Source organism: Arachis hypogaea, chromosome 18 (genome assembly GCF_003086295.3).
Source record: "Arachis hypogaea cultivar Tifrunner chromosome 18, arahy.Tifrunner.gnm2.J5K5, whole genome shotgun sequence".
In the NCBI taxonomy this organism is placed as follows: domain Eukaryota; kingdom Viridiplantae; phylum Streptophyta; class Magnoliopsida; order Fabales; family Fabaceae; genus Arachis; species Arachis hypogaea.
The window spans coordinates 24712231-24724550 of NC_092053.1; the positions used below are offsets into that span (position 1 = coordinate 24712231).

Here is a 12320-nt window from a genome sequence, read left to right on the forward strand (position 1 = left end):
CTTGATTAGTTCAATGTGATTTTACGCTTCTAGACACACTCTGGCCGAGGAGAGGAGTTCTGCCATGAAAAAAGTGCCTGCTACGGCTGCTAGCCTGCCATGAGAGTGAACTGAATCTATGAATCATGTATCGGTTTAGGGTTGTTTAGTCCACTCAGAGTGAGAGAAAATCTTGAAAAAATTAAATGATATCGTTTTTATGTGTGAGATCCAGAACTGATCACTCTAAAAATTAGACCAATTCACCAGTTAATCGTTGATTCTCTAAATTGATTTTTTGTCAGGCGATTCTTGAAATTATCCAAATCGGCTACAAGACTAGCTCCCAATTAATCCAATCAAATCTATCGGTCAAGTTGGATTTTTAAAACCATGGTTTATAATATAATTTTTCACAAATTAAACTGAAACTGTTTTAAATAATTATAAATAATTTAGAAACTACACCAAATCATTTCCTCACGTAGCAAACCACTCAAACCAGACATTAAGTTACAAAAGTAAAACCAATTTAAATTAGGCTATTTTTTATTTAAATAAAAATATATTATTTACCCAAATAAATCAAATTATTAAAATTTTATCAATATATACATTCTGATGCATTTTCGCAGGCTGAAAATGTAAAAATTAAAAGAGTGAATACCCCATCCGGCCCCTGACAATTATCTCGAAAGGACAACGAGGCCCCCAAGAAAAAAAAAACACCCAATCCGGCCCCTGATAATTTTTTTTAAGGACTGATTAGCCCCTGTGCCAAAAAAAATAACATTAATTTTTTTTTGGCACAGGGGCCTCGTTGTCCTTTCGAAGTAATTGTCAGGGGCCGGGTTGGAGTTTTTTTTTTTTGTCAGGGGCCGGGTTGAGGTTTTTTTTTTGTCAGGGGCCTCGTTGTCTTTCGAGGTAATTGTCAGGGGCTGATTTGGGTTTTATTCAAATTAAAATGACATGATTTTCGTTAGTACTAACAACGAAAACAAGATAGAACAAATGGTACATTTTTACACGTACTAACAGCGAAATGAAATAACTTTCCCCTACTAGGAATATACATGGGTCGGGTAAAGTCGAATTTATTTTGATCCAGATTCGATCTTAAATAATGGTCGGGTCTATTTTTGAAACTCTTATCCAGTTCTAAATATGGTAAAATCATACTATTTTCGGGTCACACTAAAATTGGGTGTAAACCGGTGAAGTCCACGTCTTGATAAACTTTATGTCAAAAAAATTATGATGCACTTAGTTATAAAGGAGAAGAAAACATACTTGTTACGAGAAGTTGATATCCATATTTGAATTTAAATTTGTCCATAAATTCTAATTTCATGCTTCTTTGATCTATTTTCTAATTCAACAAGTATGATTAAAAACAAAACAATAAACTTATAATTAATATAACATAATATTAAAATTAATTAAAAACGTATATATTTTTTTAATCCCCTTAAGATGTATATAGGTAGAGTAAAGTCGGATTCGCCTTGATCCAGAGTCAATCTTAAATAATGACATGATTTATTTTTAAGACTCTTATCCACACACCAAATTAATTGCTAAAACGTTTAGACCCGGCCCGGTCCTTCGAGTCATGTACACCCCTACATTTTCAGATTCATTGTCAGCAAAAACGAAACTCCTTAAATTTTAAAATACAAACATCTATGTATAGATAGAGTAAAGTATTCTATGGAACTCTCACAGAGAGCTTCATTTAAGGGAATTACAAAACAATTTATAGATTTGTCTCAACCTATTATTTTATATTTACTCATTGTAACAGCTTTTCAGTACCAATCATCACTACCCTAGTCTTCAGCGTAAAAGCTTTCACTCTATACAGCAATTGTTGGAAGCAAGATCATACCGGCGAATATAACTCGGCAAGATAACCTACGGCTCAATTTGAGTGTGAATCGTTGGAATATTTGCAGAATTGCAATCCCTATACAATAAAAAATAGAGTTAATAGTCAATTTCATCCCCGAAAGTGTCCTCGATCTCCATTTTCGTCCCCGAAAGTCAAAATTAATCAAAAACGTCCTCGAAAGATACCGGCGTTGATCACGTTCGTCCTTCCGTCTTCTCGGTTGATGAGATGGCAAACGGCCGCTTACGTGGCACGTTAACTGCCAAGTTGGCAGTAAAGCAGGACGACGTCATTTTGGTTGAGTGAGGCAGAAGCGTTGAAACGTCGCCGTATTGTGTTCTGAAGAGGTTTTGAAACGTTGCGATGCCTTACCCTTGTCTCATATCAACCATCGCTCTGTCTTTCGCTCCAAAAGGTGTCATCTCCCACAAGGTATACCCTAAGTGTGGAACCGAAGCTCTGTACCACCCTGACAAGGATCGTTAGTGCTGCTAGACGATTACAGTGGAAAGGCTTTGGCCGTTGAATGCAGAGTAGATGTTATACTGGAGCAGCGTTGCTAGTAAAAGAAGGCATTGAGACATTGAGAGGTAAGGATTGAACTCATAATATCATTTCTTACTTATTCTGTGATGTGGTGTATTGTTACTATGGTGGTGTTAGTGTTCGTCTGATTTAGGGTTTATTAGTGTTGTTTTAGCATTTTCGTGTATGAGATTGTGTTAGTTTGTATGGCTCTGTGACAGTAGTCAGTGATGTTTGAATTTAGTGATGGTTCTGTTGCATGTTTTTTTTTTTGGGGATAAAGGTTGATTGGTCCCAACTGGGTGTACTAGGTGGTGATTGATACAGAGCAGTTGTTGCTGGTCATGTTTGTTTATGCTGTTTTGGTGTTTGTTATTGTAGATGGAGGGTCCTCCCATGACGTTTGTTTTTCACCATGGTGGGTTGTTTAGGACGGGTGAGGATGGAGACATGGTTTATGAACCTGATAACACAGAGGTATTGATGGGTGTTGAGGGAGACACACTTGATGTGTTTTTTGTTAGGGGTTACTATAAGGAGCTGGGATACATTGAGGCTGGCAATTGTTGGTGGAAAGTTCCTGGAGTTCCAATTCCATCTGGGTTGAAGAAGTTGGTGATAGATGCTGACTTGATTGCAATGTACAAGGATTGTAGGAGGAACCACAATTTGATCAACCTATACTTTGAGGACTGCATCTCACAGCCCTGTGTAGTGGACAACATAGGGGAAGGTGTAGCTCTTCTGGAAGCAGGAACTAGTAAGAAGAAGAAGTTCAGTTCCCAGGCCAAGATGCACCACTCCCAACCTGTGAAAACTCCCACAATGAACCACCCTCAGCCAAAGAAACCAACCTATGAGCCCACTAAGGCAGCCTCACAGCCCAGTAGGCCCAAAGCTCAGCCCAGTAAGCCCAATTCTCAGCCCACGAAGCCAGCCTCACAGCCCAATAAGCCCAAGAAGCCTTATTCTCAGCCCACCAAACCAACACATCAGGCCTTAAAGACCACCTCTCAGCCCATAAAGACTCCCTTGCAGTCAACAAAACTCCACCCTCAACAAACCAAAACCAACAATCAGGGGAAGACAGTCCCACATCATTCCAAAATATCCTCTCAACCAGCCAAAAACCCAGAAAGTAATAAGAAGAAAGGAAATACCAGTGCATGTAGAGTAACAAGATCCGGAAGAACTGTAAGGGAAGGTCCTATCCAGGATGAAGATTCTGACTCTCATGACTTGTATGAGAGTACTGAAGATGAGTTGTACAAGCCTCCAAAAGTTCTAGGAGACAGTTTATACAGCAGTGAAAGTGATAGTGACAGTGGAAAAGGCTCACAAAGAAAGCAAAAGCAAGCTGAAGCAAAGGAGAAGCATAGGCCTCCTAAGTCTAGACTAGCAGATAAAGAAATTGACACTGATGACTCAAGTTATGAGGGTTTCAAAGATGAAGAAAGCTCTGAATCTGGTAAGCTCTCAATCTGGATTGCTATTGTTTTAATATTTCATTTGGCCAAATTTTAATGTCTTTCATGTTATGATTTGGTAGATGTAGACGAAGATGATGATGATCTTGGAAGTTTCTCAAATCCTGACTCATGGCATTCAGAGGATTCGGGGAAGGAGTTAGACTCTGATGAGGAGACACCTACTGTTTATCCCCAGTATAATGAAAAAATCAAATTTGGAAACCTGAAGTTTGAGGTTAGTATGACTTTCAAATCAAAAGCTGAATTTATAGAAGCCACTAGGGATTACACTATCCAGTGGGGCAGAAATATATTATTTACCAAGAATGATAGAGTAAGGGTTAGAGCTGTTTGTAAGTCAAATGATTGTCCATGGGTGGTTTTATTGTGCTTGTAACAGTAAAGACTTGTCTTGGCAAATTAAAACGCTAGTTGATAATCACACCTGTCCTAGAAAGAGGAAAAATGGGGCTGCAACCCAAACCTGGACACTTAGCAAGCTAGTACCTAAGCTTAGAAAGCACCCAACTATGAAGCATCGAGAGGTGTATGATTGGTTTGTCCGAAAGTGTAATGTGTACCTCAATAGCACATGCATCACCAGGGCACTAAAAGCTGCTAGGAAAATTGTAGAGGGTGATGAGATAGCCCAGTATGGTTTGGTGTGGGATTATGCAAACGAGTTACTTACTAGCAATCCAGGATCCAGAGTGCAAGTTAGAGTGATCCCAATGCCTGAGAGTCCTCCACTATTTGATCGATTCTATGTGTGTCTTGATGCCTGCAAGCGGGGGTTTAAGGCAGGTTGTAGACCTCTAATTGGACTAGATGGCGCGTTTCTGAAGACACTACACGGAGGACAAATTCTTACTGCTTACGGACAAGATGCTAACAATCACATCTTTGTGATTGTCTATGCAATTGTCAGCGTGGAAAACAAGGATAACTGGCAATGGTTTCTTGAACTACTTCACAGTGATCTAGGTGACTACAGAGAGCACAAATGGTGCTTCATCTCAGATATACAGAAGGTAATGATTTCTGTAAGGACTAATTTGATTTACTGAATATTCTTTGAAGGACTATTTTGATTTAATGAATTCAATGTTGAGGACGGAACTGATTTAATATCTTTTCGTGTTTGGTCTTTTCGTGCAGGGTTTAATCCCTGCTGTTCAGGAAGTTTTTCCAAGAGTTCACCACCGCTTCTGCGTGTGGCATTTGTGGTGCAATTTCTCGAAACAGTGGGGTAGTTGTGAGTTAAAAGACATTGTGTGGGAATGTGCAAGGTCAAGGACAACAGCTGAATTTGACAGAAACATGAAGAGAGTTAAGTTGATCAACGAGAAAGCTTGGCAGTATCTTGATAAATGGCCAAAAGAGGCATGGACGAAGGCGCATTTCAGTGAGGTTCTGAAAGTGGATAACATATGCAACAATGCCTGTGAGTCATTCAATGCAAAGATCAAACACGAAAGGAGTAAGCCTATCCTGACCCTGGCTGAGGAAGTTAGGAGAATCATCATGAAGAGTATGGTTGATAACAGAAAGAAGTTGCAGAATTACCAAGGAATTCTCCCTCCTGTTCAGCAAAGTAGGTTGGAAGCTATGACAGTGCTGTCCCGCCATTGGGCTCCTCAGTGGTCTGGTGATGAAAAAGAGGAGTTGTACGAAGTGAATGGCTGGCCGACGAATATGGTAGTTGACTTGGGCAAGCACACATGCACCTGCAGGTTTTGGCAACTTACAGGTAACAACTTTCTTCCCTTACTTAATTAACAATGTCTTCATTCATGATATTATATTTACTGTATCAATTTGTTTGGCTTGATAAGAATGCCGTGTATGCATGCAATATCGGCAATACAAGATAAGAATGACAAGAGACCTGAAGAATATTGCCATGAGTGGTTAAAGATGGAAGCGTATAAGCGTACCTACTGTTTTAATGTCAATCCAGTTAAGGGGCAAGATCTATGGGAAAAAACGCCACATCCATCACCAGTCCCACCCCCAGTGAAGCCTAAACCTGGGAGGCCAACAAAGAAGCGAAGAAGGGACAAAGAAGAACAACCTAGTGGGTCAAAGACAAAAATGAAAATAAAATACAACCCAATCCGGTGCATGTACTGCGGTGAGGTTGGACACAACAAAAGAGGGTGCGCAAAGAAAAAGGCTGTGGATGCTGAGGAACATGCCAAGCAGATGCAGCTACAATTGGCAGTTGTTACCCCTGCTCCACAAGCTGCTGAACCCAAGTAAATGCTGCCCCTACTGATACTGACATTGGTACAGAAGCTGAGGCACCTATGCCTTCACTTCCATCACCCACTCAGGCTGACTCAGAGAGTGACAGCAGTGACTCGAAATGCATCCCACCAACCCAGGAGCCCTTAAAGGTAGTATCATCTATCATCACTCCTAAAAAAATTTGGATGTAGCCTAATCATGTAACAAACTCATTTGCTACTGAATCATACAGGATCAATTGATTGGTAGGCCACCTAAGTTGCAAGTGATCAAAAGAAAAGCAAGGTTAATTTCCTCCCCTAAGCATATTGCAACTGGATCTGTGGCTGTTTCTGCTGAGACCACTAAAGGGACAAGTTCTGAAACTGCTAAGCGGCTGGAAAAATGCATGACCTTTGTGCCTACTCCAGGCTTCAAGGCTCCAAGGAAGACTGATGATAAAGTTTGATTTGTTAGGAATGTCTAGTTGTTGACTCATTTTGTGTATGAAACAACATTCTGTTTGTTACTTTTGTGTGTGGTAATTTAGTTTATGGACAATGTATTTGTCAGTTAAGAACCTTATGACTTTGTTATGCTATTTCTCTATTAAGACAATGTGACAATTAGCCGTCAATGACAAGTTACTATTAACCTTACTTATTATCTTCATTTTGTTTATGCCTCAACATAATTCATGCAAACATAGAATTAGTTGCCAAACTTTATAAAATTATCCACATTTGACAGAAAATTGCTTCCATCTTCGAATAACTACTCCCATTCAAATCAACAATTTCAAGACATCATTACATGTTCATACAGGATAACTGGGTTCATTTAGAAGTACATAAGAAACAACAAATTATCACAACTACTACAAACAGCAAAATCATTAGCAGTTTCAAAGCTCTAACTTCAGCTTCCATAGTGCCCAACTTCCATGCCACCTTCACCCTCCATTCATCATACTCACCTTCAACCTCCATATCTGCTCCTGCATCTTTCTTTGTACCACACACACCCACTGCTTCAAATTCATCATCATCAACCCACTTAAAATAATTGCAGTGACTGCCCTTCTGCAATTTCAGATGGGAGTAAACAAAAAAATCAGAGAACACCCAACAGAGGATAAGAACATGAAAAAGCTTTAACTTCCTTTACCATCACTCACCCGGTACCTTGGACATGCATGGAACAATCTATTCGGATTCTCCGCTGTCCCAGATTTCTTAATCACAGTTTTCAGCCCACAGAAACATGATCCATCATGAGCATTCACCCTCCTCCTTCGCATCGAAACACTGGATCCATGACTGTCGTGCGATGCATGTGACAAACCGCCACCACAACCACCATCTCCTCTCTCCATCCACACAGCCAGCCAGGGATTACGCCTCCTAGTTACCTCTACTGCCACCGAAAGTGATCACCTCGAAGTATTTATCGTTCGAATTGGGATTAGGGTTTATAAACTCGAAGGACTAATTTGATGGCTTAAACATAACTTATCTTGTCAGCAACAACATCTTACACCCTGGCGTTGGCCAGCTTGGCAGTTAACGTGCCATGTAAGCGGCCGTTTGCCATCTCATCAACCGAGAAGACGGAAGAACGAACGTGATCAACACGGGTATCTTTCGAGGACGTTTTTTATTAATTTTGACTTTCGAGGACGAAAATGGAGATCGAGGACACTTTCGGGGACGAAATTGACTATTAACTCATAAAAAATATCACTTTTTCTCACCGTATAGAGCCATTTCTATATACATATACAAAAAAGGAATATCAGTACTTGTTTTGGTTTGTGTTTTCTTTTCTCTTTTTTCTTGAGAAATTAAGTAGTATAATTAGAAGGTATCATAGATCAAATTTGTATAAATCGATCTCCTTAATGATGGGAACAACAATGGAGTGAAACACATTTCTTGCCCTACTAGTAAATGACGAGCTTGTCGACAGTGGGGTGGAACCTGAAACCAAGTGGGAATTTCAATTCACGGGCTTGGAGCCTTTCTTCTTCTTTGTTGTTACTATACGAGTTTGCGACTTGAAAGTTGGAACGTGAGAGAGAGGCTTGGCAGAGCTGAGATCTATATAGGGACTTAGGAAGGGTTAATTAAGTTGAAATGTGTGCATTTTGTACTTGAAACTTGCAATTTAGAAGCAGATTTTGATACTGTTTAGATCTGGATATTATTCTGTGGGGCTGATAACTAGGGTTGGCAATGGTCAGGGTAGGATAAGGTTTGGACCTTATCTTAACCCTACCTTACCTGCAGGTTGAGAATCTCCCAATCTTAATTCTATCCGCATCCTAAAGTTTTAAATCCTACCCTATTCTATTCTATCTGCAGAAATATCAATTTTTTTAAAGTAAATATAAAATTTAATTATTTCAAATTTTATACATATTAATAACATAAAAAATAAAAAATTAATACTCTAAATTATTAAATTAATTAACTAATTTAATAGTTATTTACTTATTATAAATCATTACATATGGGAGGTTGTGGGTTAGACTTATTTTAAAAATATAAAAATTTTTGTTGAAAATGTATAATAAAAATTAATAAATTAGGACAAATTTATAAATATTCTTGGCAGTTCCATTGAATGGAGCTCTTTACATGAGTTTCATCAAATACTTTGCCGTAATTGTATTTTTCATAACTACCTCATCTTTTATTCTCATTTATGTTATTAATATTTTAACAAAAAATTACACCCCGCACAAACGTGTTTGGAAGTCCCGTTGAGATATTTGGACTTCTAATTGATATGTTAAATATTTGTATCTTCCATGGATATTTTTTTAACTCAATTGAATTATCACAAAAGAAAAAAAAAATGCATTCCTCAAGATTAAAATTAGCTCATTTATCAATGAAACAATCAAACCATTTACCTTGTAGTCATCACTCCTCGATCCAAATTCAATAATTATAATATTATTAATTCCATTAATATTATCCATGAGATATGTGCTTGTATATTATGTGGAGAGCCCGCCTTCCACTGTCAATGAGTCCGAAAACATGGGGAAAAAAAATTTGTTTCATTTTCACTAGCAGTATATGAAAAAAATAAGCAATTTGTTATGTCTTATTTTCGCTGTTAGTACTAACAAAAATTATGTAATTTTAATTTTTGCAATTTCAGCCAGCTAAAAAATAACTAAATGTGCATTTTAATAAATTCTTTAAGTCTGATCTATTTGGGTAAATAATGAATTTTTTATTTAAATATAAAAAAAGCCATTTAAATTTGTTTATATAAAAAGTGGTTTTCAACCAATTTATATATGTAATTAATTTGAACTAATTTGGTTGACGTTACCTGGCGGTCAGCCAAAGTTAACCGGTGGTCTGCCATTGGTTAGCTGACTATATTAGCCTAGGGTAGGCTATGGTGTTGACCTGAGGTTGGCTAAGAATTGATCGACAACAGCCCAGGCCGGCCAGGGGACGACTGGCAAGTGGCAACCGACTTGGGATCAATCGGCTAGCAATTAACTACACTTGGAGGTGGCAATGGAGCGGGTAGAGGTGGATTTCTGCCCTATCAGACCTTGCCCCGCTCTACAATAACCCGCATCGAACCCATTCCGTTTTTAGGATAATAAAAAGTTAAACGCTAATCCGCTTCTGCGAGTACCCGTCTCGCCCCTACCTGTCCCTATAATTATTAAAATCCAACAAGTAAAATTAAATTTTAAAATTTATATAACCATCGTTACATACATAACATAAATTAAAGTAAAAAAGTTTAAATATGATATAATATTATTAATTATTTTACTAATTATTTTATATATATTACATATATTATATATTAAAAGTATATATATTATATATACCGGGATGGATTTAACCTAAACTCGACTCCATCTCGCCCTGCCCGAAAAAAACCAACCTCGTTAAAAAATCCGCCCCGTTAAAAAAACCGCCCGATGTGGGGGCGAGTAAGCAGGTAGGAGCGGGGTGGGTACCCACGGATTCGGATAGTGTTGCCACCCTAACTACAGTCGCCCAGAATAGGTCAGCGAACATCTAGGTTTGGCTGTCATTTAAAAGTCTTCAACAGTTTTACTAAACAAAACAACATAAACTAGTTTTAAATAAGGTCTCTTCTACCATCTCTATTTTCTTGAACTACATTAACACAAATACAAAAAGTGGGATTCACCTTTCAACTCTCATGTTTTTAGGCAAATTAGACACAAATGTGTTAGACACCATAGAATTTCCCTTTAAATATATTAGTTTGTATAAAAACTATAGTTTCAATACTGCCTCTACTATTAATTTCTTTACAATTATTAGTTACTCAAACGAATTTTACAATTTTACCCCCTTTCCATCTTAAATCTAAATTACCCCAAACCTTAACCTTTACCCCAAATCCATCTTCAACCCTAATCTCAACCTTAAACTCAAATCCATCCGATCCCCAACCCCAAACAGTCACAACCCTTCAGCCCTCATCCTTATCACCACAATTTTAGCTGCCACCCACAACCCCAACAGCCATCACCCCTACACCACTGCCACTGCCGCCCCTTAACTCTAACTAGAAGAACCAGTTCCAGATTAAAAAAAAAAAAAAAAGAACAAATAAAACCAAAAGCAAAGGAGCAGAGGCAGAGCAAAAGAAGAGTGGTAGAATCTCTTTGATTTTATCCATTACTTGGATTCCTTCAGATAATAATTTACTTGTGCACGATTTTATTGAACATAATTGAATCATACATAACTAAAGAATCACAGGAAAAAAATCTAAGCATAATTGACTCTAGAATCACATTTTAAGAAATAAAAATTGTTTATCCAACACAAATTTGAAAGGCTTACCTACTAGAATAATTTCTAAAAGAGCTTCCTAAAGCTACACAGAATCAAGTGTTCTAATGTATGCACATTATGACAAAAGTGAATGAGGAATTCTGCTGGATTAAGGCATTAACTACTCACTATTAGTATATTCAAGTTCATTATTAGGTGCATGCAACTATGCAACATCAAAACACAAAAGGCATTTATATAAGGCTTATCTATATCTCACCCTATTTCTTTTTAATCAGTTCTGCACTAAGGTTCAGCAGAACAAATCAGAGCTAATCTCTATCCATGAACTAAGAAAAAACACAATATCACCGTTCACCACATAAACAACATAAAGTGAAGAACCAAGCTAAACCTCTCTACTACTCAAATTTCAGAAATATGTGTATCTATGTATGCTTGCTACTCCTCAGTTGGAGAGTCAAAAGAGAAAAACATCATCACCTACCTGATTTACCAGTCAGGTTCTACAATTCAAAACACCATAGCCACTGGAATTTGACAAGTGGAACATATCAACTAGTCATTTCAATTTAAAGTCTCAGCAAGAAGATTAACCAGGACAAAACCTCCTGATTCATTACAATAAATTATGAAACTATGAATTCTATTCCTTATACTAAGATTTCAAAACACAATAATGTAATTTCAAAACCAATTATCCCTCCAAAATGTCCCCTTTTTAAAGAAAATTAAGATAAAAATTACCACAATCAAACATTGAACCCCTCAGAACGAAGACACAAACGGTGAGCTTCAATCCATTTTGTACAAGAGTCTTCACCATGCTGAACTATGCATTCATCTCTGAGCCTCTTAGTTTCAGGGCAAGCACAGCAGATTTTCTTCCTCGGTTTTGGGGCTTCAGAACTTATGGTGCTGCTGCTGCCATTAACAGAAGAAGAAGAACATGGCGTTGCTTCACCCATTGAATCAAAGTCTTCAGCCAAAACTGAAAAAATTCAGAATTCAGCGTTTAATCCTACATATTCGAAGATTTAAAGAGGAAAAAAAAAGGAAAAGTTTGTAAGAAACTTACTCGTCTTAAAGATGGTTAGATTGGATCGTATGAAACTTCGCGTTGCGTTCTTTTTGAGTTCAAGGCGTTCCCTAATTTATGCGTTCCAAAAGTTGGATTCCAAAGCTGAGAAATTTGCGGTGTCCCTTTTCACGTTTTGTGGCAGCTTCCAATGGGTAGTGCAGCTGCTTCCAGAACACGCTATGAATCTTTTTTGGACCTAAACGCCTCTAACAAATTACCTCTAAAATAACAAGTCTCTCAATAAAAAAAAATATTTTTTTTGGTATTTAATTTTTATTTTTATAAGATTGATTAGCTTTTTTTGTCAATATTTTTTTATCATTAACACATAG

General features: G+C 37.6%; 1 long non-coding RNA gene across 1 annotated transcript; it reads right to left on the bottom strand.

Moving 5' to 3' along the window:
* Window positions 1-11443: 11443 nt before the first annotated feature.
* Window positions 11444-12227, bottom strand: LOC112771533 (uncharacterized). Its single transcript, XR_003187106.3, has 2 exons — window positions 11986-12227; window positions 11444-11898 (listed from the first exon to the last, which is right to left on the bottom strand). It is a non-coding gene; the product is annotated as an uncharacterized lncRNA (long non-coding RNA).
* Window positions 12228-12320: the final 93 nt, after the last annotated feature.